The 11,184-nt window shown below is 48.4% G+C and overlaps 1 long non-coding RNA gene across 1 annotated transcript; it reads left to right on the forward strand.

Moving 5' to 3' along the window:
- The first annotated feature begins 7,698 nt into the window (after positions 1 to 7,698).
- On the forward strand, positions 7,699 to 8,717 carry LOC120104796. Its single transcript, XR_005507151.1, has 2 exons — positions 7,699 to 8,224; positions 8,639 to 8,717. It is a non-coding gene; the product is annotated as an uncharacterized LOC120104796 (long non-coding RNA).
- Positions 8,718 to 11,184: the final 2,467 nt, after the last annotated feature.

The following is an 11,184-nucleotide window of genomic DNA, read 5'->3' on the forward strand; positions in this document are numbered from 1 at the left end:
GGATATCGGAAAGGGTTAGAACACTATCATGGGGCTTGGCTAACCTCTCCAACATTGCTGAATGCATAACAAAACGTTCCTGCAATAACAAGTGCATCACCCAAAACAGGTTTCTTTGCATCTACAAGGAAACAAAGTTGTAAGATTAGTGCTAAGAGTTAAAGACGTATATGTTGAAACTAAAATGTCTAAGTTCATAAAGTGGACCTCTTCACTTATTGCACCTCAGCAGAACAAAGATTACTCAAAAACGTTTATCAAATGATCATTTGACACAAAAAGGTTTCCCTTGTCTAAGAAATCTAATAGGTATATTTTTGAAGTACTCTTTCAGACCTAGATGGCAAATCATTGCTGAGGTCTCAAGTGGCGCAGCAATTACCTCCATTGGACTCTGTTGAGTCTGATAGAAGAACCAAACAAAGGCCTACCACACAAATGGCGGAGCCGAAAACACTGCCCCAGGGAATAGCGTGTTCCGAACACAAGCCAGGTTAGGATTATAACCCATGGAATGGTTCAACAATCCAGCAGCATCACACTGGTACTTGATGAGTACTGGTAAGCCTTGATACTTGCATCAGAACAGTCATGTCCCTCAGAATCCAATGCAAACATTTAAACCAAGTAATGGGGGGCGAAATGGATCATCCAGCCCACAGTTAAAAGGCCACCCAGTTTTGGCCCAATAAACGCCAACACTGTTCGGTTGAATCCTCAGTCCGGCCCAAAATCAGCTCGGCTTCGGACTTCGCCAAAAGCTCCATCGACTTCAGATATTCGCCGACTTCCCCGACCAAATTCAGGGTATCTTCAATGTTCGCCGACCCGCCCCGACTAAGCTCGAGGCGCCTACTTCAGTAGTACGCCCCGACCCTCGAGCTCGGGGCACTCCATCGAGCACACCTCGGAACCCGGAGAGCCGAGCTACCCCCAACGCCCGTCTAGCCGACCTCGCCAAACGCATGATGCGACCTCTCAACGAGCTCAGCCTTGCCAATAACCGCACTCATGTGCGCGCCTACGCCCTCCTACATGGCCGTACATTACAACACCACCGTGCCACGCCTCCATAGCTAGCCTCGACAGTTAAAGGACAGCACCATGACTACTCCGGCCATGCCCTGCTGTGACTGTCAACATTTTACCGTTCACAAGAACGGACAGCACCACACGCCACTAACTGGCCTTAGCTGCGCACCATTCGGCTCAGAGCCACGCCCCCTCATGATGAGGATGGACAATGCCTCTTCCACCTGGGCTTCTCCACCGGAACTATAAATAGCCTGGTCAGGTAACTTCTAAGGGACTTTTAGCTGGACCAAATTTACCTCCACTCTAACTTGATCGTCGAAGGACCCTCACCGGAAACACCGGTGAGGCATTGTGCAGGTCCGCCGCCGTCACGCAGGAAGTGGCTTCCATTTTCTTCTTTCAACAACCAGTGGCTCCCTCTACTCCTCCGGCATGGTCACCCTCGGGCCAAATTTGAACCACAATATTTCTGGCGCTAGAAAGAAGGCACTGAGCCGTGACCACGAGGATAATGAGCCAGGAAGCTCCAAATGCATCGAGTAGCCGGAAATTAGCACTCGATTGCTCCCTCCAAAGTTCACCCCCTATACCGCATGTACTGGCAGACCAAAATTTTCAAATCCAGGCATAAGAGTTTTATTTGCTCGCCAAGCAAGTCCAAGCTCTGGCTGTGGTTATTCAAACCCTTCATCCGGCCAGAGCTTCATCAATCGCTGGACTTGATAGAAAAGTCGAGGAAGCGGGGCGACAAATCCAGATGCTTTGTGATCATGTCGCAGAACTCCGCGAGAAGCGCTATTGATCGAGGAGCAGATCCCCTCGAAGGTTTGGAAGACTTGTCTCCCATCGAAGTTTTGAGGAGTACACTCTTCTCACGTCCTCTCGGATCGAGATCCTCACAGAAATTGAGGGTTGCAACTACCTCCAATCTCCTTTGAAGATGCGACCATCCAAGTTGCGGAAGCGTTTGGGCAAATACTACCGCTTCCATAGGGATCACGGTCACAACACAGAGTATTGCTACCAGCTTCGTGATAAGATCGAAGTGATCGTCCGCCAAGGCCTCCGGAGCTGGTTCGTCGGTGGATCAATAGACAGAGCAAAACTCGATGGACAGACTTCGGGACCATCTGACGGGCCCGACGACGGACACACCAGCGTGGGTATCATCAACGCCTCATCTATGTGTCTTATGCGTTAACGCTGCCTTAGCCCCAAGGGACCGAGAAGAGGCCACACTCATCGGCCCGAGACTGGCGACTCGAGATGTAAATTACTTTCCAAGGAAAGGACCTTAGCCTCTCTAGGTCAGGGCTTTCTTTTTACAGGCCGTGTAAATTAATCAAGCTATCCGCCATGACTTTCCCAAGGCATCTTTGAAACCCTCGTGGGCTTAACATGCTCTGGATGCCCTGGAGGCATGAGTGATATGCCGAAAAATCTATAAAGTCGCCCCTGGAAGCTCGCCTCGGGGCACCCTGCAGGACTTAGCGAGAGCCTGAGGGCCTCGCAACTGCAGGTTCTATCTATAAAGTTGCTCCTGGAGCTCGCCTCGAGGTGCCCTGCAGGACTTAGCAAGAGCCCGAGGGCCTCGCAATTGTAGGTTCAATCTATAAAGTCGCCCCTGGAGCTCGTCTCGGGGAGCCCTGCAGGACTTAGCGAGAGCCCGAGGGCCTCGCAACTACAAGTTCTATCAATAAAGTCGCCCCTGGAGCTCACCTCGAGGCGCCTTGCAGGACTTAGCGAGAGCCCGAGGGCTTTGCAACTGCACGTTCTATCCTGGAGCTCGCCTCATTGTGCCCTGCAGGACTTAGTGGGAGCCCGAGGGCCTCGCAACTGCAGGTTCTATCTATAAAGTCGTCCCTAGAGCTCGCCTTGAGGCGCCTTGCAGGACTTGGCGAGAGCCTGAGGGCCTCGCAACTGCAGGTTCTATCTATAAAGTTGCCCCTGGAGGTCATCTCGGGGCGTCCTACATGACTTAGTGAGAGCCTGAGGGCCTCGCAACTGCAGGTTCTATCTATAAAGTTATCCATAGAGCTCACCTTAGGGCGCCCTACAGGACTTAGCGAGAGCCCAAGGACCTCGCAACTGCAGGTTCCATCTACAAAGTTATCCCTCGAGCTCGGCTTGGGATGCCCTGCAGCGTCAACGGGGAGCTAAGGAGGAGCACCCCCGTCCGCAGGATTCTACAAGTACGTCTCTAATCTGAGTGGGGAGCATCTACAAAGTTATCTCTCGAGCTCAGTTTGAGATGCCCTGTGGCATCAACGGGGAGCCAAGGAAGAGCACCCTCGTCCGCAGGATTCTACAAGTACACCTTTGATCTGAGTAAGGGGGCAACTGCAGGGTTTGTTTAAATCTTGAGTATGTATTAGCCCTCGAGTGAATTTTTACTCTCGGGTAAATGCTTATCCCTGAGCTCATTATTATTTTGGCATTAGCCCTCGGATGGATTTCTACTCTCGGGTGGATGCTTATCCCCGAACTCACCTGTATTCCCGAGTTGGCATTGGCCCTCGGGCGGGCTTCTATCCTTAAGCTAATCTCCAGTCAACTTTTTCCTCCTCCGATTTTGTCCTCCTAGGCAAGGCTTAAAGCGGCCTGCACCATCAAACAAAGAGCTTCAAGCTCGCTCCATGTAAGGTTTATCTTCGAATCAGAAGTATATGCCGAGCCAAGAGACTTTTGCAGATGCCAAACGTGGCTCCTGCTATGCGAGATAGGCTTGGACCTATACGCAGTTCGGATCTCGATATCCAAGCATTAAGCGGAAGGAGCTCAAATACTTGATCCAAGGCAAAACATATTGAAAGAAATATGAACTTTATTGATAATAAAGGCTGAAGGCCAAATACAAGGGTGCCCGACCTTGAGGTTGGGTTAGCTACAAAGGACCAAATGGCCGACTTCACAAAAATAAAAGCAAAAAAATCAATCGACGTGGATGACTTCCACATTGGCATCAGTTGCGGCCTCCATCCCAGTCGTGACCTCGGAAGCGCCGTCTCCGCTAGCCTCAGAGGCAGCCTCAGCTCCAACGTTGGCATCAGGAATGGCTACTGATTCCATCCCGGCGATGGGTTCGGAGGCGATCTCTGGCCGGACCTCGGCATTGGCCTCCGCAGCATCCCCGTCCACCTCGGCAGCTCCGTCTAGGTTCGGCTCAAGGCTACTAAGATCAACTCTAGGGCAAAACTGCTGTACTTGGAAGCGACAATTATCGAAGCCTTGGATCATGGCAGCAGCAACCCCTTTTCCTAGTTCGGCGAAGTACTCCTCCGACTGGCGAAACTTCTCAACAGCCTCACAGGCAGACGACTCCACTAAATTCTTGAGCCGTCCGATTTTTAGTTTTCGTTTCTCTGCTTCGCCCTGAAGTCTAATCAAGGCAGCTTCAAGCTCGGAGATGCGGCTTGCAGTAGATGAACGAGCCTGGGAATGCTCGGCCTCCATGTCTTGGATCTGGACGAGCCTGTCCTTTATCAAGACTTCGGTAGCCCGCGCTTTCTTCTTGGCCTTCTGAAGCCGATGCGCGGTAGCTGCATCCTTCTCTTCGGCCTCGTGCCACTATTTCTCATCGGTCGCCGCCCGTTTCTGGGCCTCTTGCTACCGCCGTGTAGCAGTTGCCGCCCAGGCTTTGGCCTCCTGCTCCTGGAGCTCGGCACGCTCCATCCTTAGCCTAAGCACTCTCAGCTCCTCCCGGTCGGCAAGCATGCCGGCATCAGCACGTCGACCACATGAAGTGACTAGCACGAAAAGATAAAGTGTCAACAAAAACTGAGCATTTACAAAGAAAATAAATAAGAAATAAAAAGGCGGCATTACTCACCCGCACACTCGTCGAGTAGACATGATGGACGAGGTCGCCAAGGTTCTTCTCCATTAGTGCATGGTTGCGCGGGAGCATGATGCTGCGCACGAGCCCGCGAACAATATCTTCAGATTCGAGGGCCGAATCGCCCTTAGGCGTGCGACATTGATGCCATGATTGTTCCCCGCCGGACTTAGAAAACGTTGGCTCGACTCTTGCTAGGTTGGAACCTCGGAAAAGGTCGCAACCTCGGTGTGCGACGGGACCATGGAGGGGACTGAAGTCCCGGGCCTACTCCCCAGCTCGGGATCTGATCCAAATGGCTGGGTGATTGCTCCGACCTTCAGGACTTGATCGGCGAGTGCAACCACCGCTCGGTCGGAAGGATCCCTCCCAGCCATCGACCGGGGCACCTCGGCCTCTTCCGCAAGCCCCTGGCCGGGTCTGACCAGAGTAGGGGAGGCAACCTCAAGCTTGCCCCGCTCAATCTCGAGGCTAGGGGCGACTCTTGTTTTCTTTAGCCTCCCCTCAGGCCGGACCTCTTCGGGGGCGGCCCTCTTCTTCCTATGTGCGGCCATCAGCGTCTCGATATTGAAGATCATCCCTGCAATGTCTAAAAACGAAAGGTCTTATCAGAATCCGACATAAAAAGAAAAAAGAAAAAGCTAAACTACTCTTACCCTCAGGACGAGCTGGGCTCAGACCAAGATTCACTAAGGCCTCCTCGCTGAGCAGGTGAGGGAGCCATGGAGTTTCTTTTAGTCCGAGCAAACTATTTAAAGTCTCCTGCTTGAACTGCGACAATTGCGGGAGCCTATTGTTCGCCGAAGCCAGCGAAAAGCTCTAGATCGGATTAAATCCCCGCGACCGTTCTGAGGAAATAAAGAAAAAATTATCCTTCCATCCGTGGATGGAAGTGGGCATGCCCCCAGATAGCTTGCAGCCTTCTCAAGGGAAGAAATACCACCATCTTTTGTCCACAGGATTGCCTTTTAATATAAAGCAACTCCTGAAGACATTCACTGAGGGGGACAGACCATGTGCCAGGCAAAGTGCAAGGAAGCTGATGATTATTCTCCACGAGTTCGGGGCGAGCTGTGTGGGCACCAGGCCATAGGCTGTCAAGAGCTCCTCCACGAATTCGTGTAGAGGAAACCTCAGCCCTGCTCGGAGCGTATCTACGTACACTCCGAACCAACCACTAGGAGGGTTGGTGACTCGCCCTTCGAGGTCCGGAAGCTCGAGGATGAACTCCAGAGGAATGAAAAATCGGGCTCAAACCGAGCCCAGATCCTCGTTACTCATGAGTGAGCCAGTTCCATACGAGCTCGAGGCCCACCTCGAGCTCAACCTCCCCCACATCGGAAGTGGCCTAAGCTCGCGATGGACCTACATCGAACATCGATGCTCTCGTCGGCGAATCCATTGCCTTGGTCTTAAGATTATAAGAGGGGGAAAAGATGAAAGACTCTTCGAGCGACCGAAAGAAGGGATAAAATGTCTACCTGAAAGCTCGCCGGAAAGGATGGTCAGGAAAAGAAAGAGAATATCCGCCGGGAGGTGAAAGTAACGCCCGATGCGAAGGTTGACGGAAAGCTCCCAGAGCGCCCGGAGGAAACCTCGCACACCATGGCAATGGCGGCTGAAGAAAGAAGACCAGGAGCGGGGGAGGGTCAAGCAACAATCCTAGGGCCCCCCTTTTCAGGCCTTATATAGCCCATTGCAGCGGCTCCGATCAGGTAACCTGAACGATCAGACGAGCCGGGGTTCGCCACGTGGCGGGCCTCAAGACGGCCTCAACAAATCTTTCCGAATCGTCGTACTAAATGCTGATCATTATGGAGGGCGCCCTGAAGCTCGAAACGTTGATGGCTGGCCTCTTGCATTCCATCAGGCGAGATGCTTTGGAGAAGGGAGCATTAATGGCCAGCTTCTTGCATTCCGCCAGACGGGATGCTTTGGGAGATGGGGTATTAATAGTTAAGGCTCTCCTCGTCCCATTCTAGCAACCCCTTAGAAAAGAATGCCTACGTGGTACACCGAAAAATTCCCACGGCGGATTCTACTTAGGAAAATATGGTGTCTCAAGCCTCCCAAGTCCGACGCCGAGCTCCCGACTATGAAATATGCTGAGGTATATCTAGCTCAGTATGCACCTCTTCTTGAACACTTGACTAAAGCGCTGGACGATCAATGGTCCGGCTACTTCCATCGCCCAAGCTGAAGGGCAACTCGACCTCGGAAGTGGAGGGCAAGTGATTGGGGGGGCAAAATGGATCGTCCAGCCCACAGCTAAAAGGCCACCCAGTTTTGGCCTAATAAATGCCAACACCGTCTGGTTGAATCCTCAGTCCGGCCCAAAACCAGTTCGGCTTCGGACTTCACCAAAAGTTCCATCGACTTCAGATATTCGCTGACTCCCCCGACCAAATTTGGGGTGTTTCCAATGTTTGCCGACCCGCCCCGACCAAGCTCGAGGCGCCTACTTTAGTAGTATGCCCCGACCTTCGAGCTCGGGCACTCCATCGAGCATATCTCGAAACCCAGAGAGCCGAGCTACCCCCAGCGCTCGTCTAGCCGACCTTACCAAATGCATGATGCGACCTCTCAACGAGCTCGGCCTTGCCAATAACCGCACCCATGTACTCCTACGCCCTCCTACATGGCCGTACATTATAACTAGGGCTGGAAGTGGGCCGGGCCGGGCCGGGCCACACCCCTACCTAAGTCCGGCCCGAAATTTTTTTTCGGGCTTGGGGCCGGGCCGAGGCCCGAACAATTTTACAGGAACGAGGCCCGAGCCCGGCCCGAGCCCATTTGGGCCAGCCCGTTTGGGCTTTTCTTTTATTTGACCTCTGAAGGGCTTTTTGAACCTTGTGTCATTTATTTTTCTCACAAGACTTTTAGTTCAGTAATAAGGGACCCCTTAAGGTTTATCTGAGTGCATTTACTAAGATTCTCTCTGATTTAGTATCTGGAAGTTCTTTGCTTTGATGAGTTTACTTCGAATGTCATGCCCTTCTATTTCATATCCTTTATCATCTCAGCAACTTTTTTTTTTTCAGTCCAATACATTTTTTCCCTGTCGCATTGGTTAGATAGCTTATTGAATGGTTAATACATGCATCAAGTTATATGGTGCATCCCCTGGTTCTTGCCATAGCTTATATTGCTCTTAGACAGTTAATGTTTCTTCTTATTATTAGTCTACAGCTGCTGTCATTTCCATTTCTAACTAGCAACTTCTTGTGGTTGCAAGGTTTCATTGTTTTGTTGAACCTCGTTGTAACAGGAACTCCACCTGAAAATGAAGGGAGGAAAGGGAAAAGGGGCAACAAAGAAGGAAACTAAGGAAGTACTGAAGCTAGCTGATGACAGGTTACTTGAGCTTTTTTAATGCTGCATCCAGTCAACCTTTGCGATGAAATTGCTAACTTCATCCTATCTGCTGTTGTAGCTTACAATACTTTCTGTTTGTGATGATGGCTTATGATCCATCTTATTTGCTGAGTAAACTGATTGAGCCTATGGAGCATGGAAACACTGAGTTTAAGTGCAGATGCACACACGAGGTTCTAGGCACAATTGCAGCAAGGCTGGGGCACACAAGTGGTCATTTTGTAATTATATGAGTATTTCCTATGAGTGAAACAAATATATGTTATGACGGAGGGTCCTTCTCCTGCACGTTCAACATTAAGGATTTTACTGTAGCCAAGATCCCTTTGCATAAGAGAGGTTTTCAGCATGCTATGTTGTTCTAGAAATATATTTGAAGTTTCTTTATTTCAGGAAGGTTGGGAAACGCAAGGATGCTATTAAGGCAGATAAGAGTAGCAAAAGACAGGCCAAGAAGGAAAAAAAAGGCCGAAAAAGATCCTAACAAACCGTTTGGGCCAGCCCGTTTGGGCCGTGATTTTATTTCGGTTCGGGCTGGCATTGGGCTCGGGCTTGGTCCGAGCCCAGGCCGGGCCAATGGAAAACCCGAGCCCGGCCCGAAATAAAATTGGACTTAAGTTTGCAGCCCGAGCCCAGCCCGAAATTCATTGGGTCTAGCCCATAGCCCGGCCTGCAAGCGGCCCGACCCGATGGGCTTCGGGCCGGCCCGAGCCTACTTCCAGCCCTAATTATAACACCACCGTGCCACGCCTCCATAGCTGGCCCTCGATAGTTAAAGGACAGCACCATAACTACTCCGACCATGCCCTGTTGTGACTGTCAACGCCTTACCGTTTCCAAGAACGGACAACACCGCATGCCACTAACTGGCTTTAACTGCGCACCATTCGGCTCAGAGCCACGCCCCCTCATGATGAGGGCGGACAGTGCCTCTGCCACCTGGGCCTCTCCACCGGGACTATAAATAGCCCTGTTAGATAACTTCTAAGAAACTTTTGGCTAGACCAAATTTATCTCCACTCTAACTTGATTGTCGGAGGGCCCTCACCAGAAACACCGGTGAGACATTGTGCAGGTCCGCCGCCATCGCGCAGGAGGTGGCTCTCGTTTTCTTCTTTCAACAACCAGCGGCTCCCTCGACTCCTCCGGCATGGTCACCCTCGGGCCAAATTTGAACCACAACAGTTTGTATATAGGATTGTCCGCGAAGTGCATTAATGACATCAATTGATGAAAATGATAATAATATTGGATAGTTAAGTGTATTTTGAATAATAATTTCATATTTTGGCTTGTTTCTAATACTTGTTATTTAAAAATGATATTATTTTATCTTTTGATATATTAATATTTACAAGGAGTCATATAGACCTAGCATCTAAATTTTGTCCATTCGAAGAGCAAGTAGCCCTTCGTTTTTCAAAATTTTCTCTTATTTATTAGTTCTACTATTAAGAATTTGTAATTTTTTTACGCTTTGTTTGGATGATAGAATATAAAACCTACGAATAATATATGCCGGCAAGGGAAAGGCTTTGAGAAAAAATCAGGATGGCAGAGTAATAAAAACATCAAAAGAAGTTGTGGAATTAGTTTTCTTTGTTTTTTTAGGATTTAGTTAAACTGTAATGGGTTTTCATTATCCGAGTCTTAATGATCAAGCTAACTAGAAACCATCTATAATATTTCAAAACCTCATCTTAACTAGATTGTATCTCCTTAACAAATCTTACTGTGTGAAAAATTATTTTTGATCTCACCGGCATCCAAACAAGCCCTTAGTGAAAAATTTATCTGGCATCCTGTAATTTGTAAGGTTACTTATTATGTTGCATGATCTACAGTCACCAAAATACAAATCAGACATCATAATAACATCAATAATCCTCATATTCATTTTTACAAAATTTTAAATATTTCAAATATTTGAATTAAACTTAGGTTGGCCCAACCTTACCTGATTTCAGCTGTCACTTGCAACTTATTGGTTTGAATTTGGATTAATACTTATTTTCTATACGACCAAAGAGAAGGCACAAGAATTAAACTTAAATTTTATCAAAATAAGATCTATAATTTTAAGAATTTGGGGATTCTCAAATGAGAGATCTTTATATCAAACTCTTATATTTCAGGGACGTTTAAGTAACTAACTCCTGCTCTCTCTGTCAGATTTGGTTTTTTCTCCGTTTCTCTTTCACATGTATTAGACATATCTTTTACCTTGAAACCATTGGGCCAAGGGTTTAGAACTTTATCTTTATTTTTTATTTTTAAATATATGCGCCTTGTACCGTAGTTTAGTGTTGGACTAATCAGGTGTCTGATAATCTTGGTCAAGCTCAAGATCCCAAACCACCTACTTGCTGTTCTACTTAATTCAACTCAACTAAACTTTAATCTTAAGTTAAATTAGGATTCGCTACATTAATTCTTTACTCCATTCTAATAATAAAAAATTATATCATATGATCGTGCATGCGGTCAACCACAATTGGTTATCTCTATAAACCCTATCCATCAAGCATTGATCTCAGTGCACACCACATAGGATACAATTTCTCCTTGCCACAGCATAAGGTATAGGGGTGCAAATGGGTCAAGTTAGATCGGGTCATGAGTGACTCAGACCTAATCCAGTTTCTTATTCGAGTTCTAATGTTGGACCGAGACCCAAGCCAATAAAAGATCGGGTTGGATTAGGTCTATGGCTAACATTTCTGACCCAACGGATCATTCTGATTGAGTAGGGTCCATGTATAACCTGGTCCCAACCCAAAGAATTTGGGTTCGGGTCGAATCTAGATCTAGTCTGAGTCAGATCTCCGTACTTGTCATTTTCTATACTTGGTTCTTTTATAATGAGTCAAAACTACGAAAAGCATATTATGCATGACCTTACAAATAAAAATGCCTAAGCATCAAGGATTGATGCCATT

The sequence above is a fragment of the Phoenix dactylifera genome, unplaced genomic scaffold (genome assembly GCF_009389715.1).
Source record: "Phoenix dactylifera cultivar Barhee BC4 unplaced genomic scaffold, palm_55x_up_171113_PBpolish2nd_filt_p 000112F, whole genome shotgun sequence".
NCBI lineage: Eukaryota > Viridiplantae > Streptophyta > Magnoliopsida > Arecales > Arecaceae > Phoenix > Phoenix dactylifera.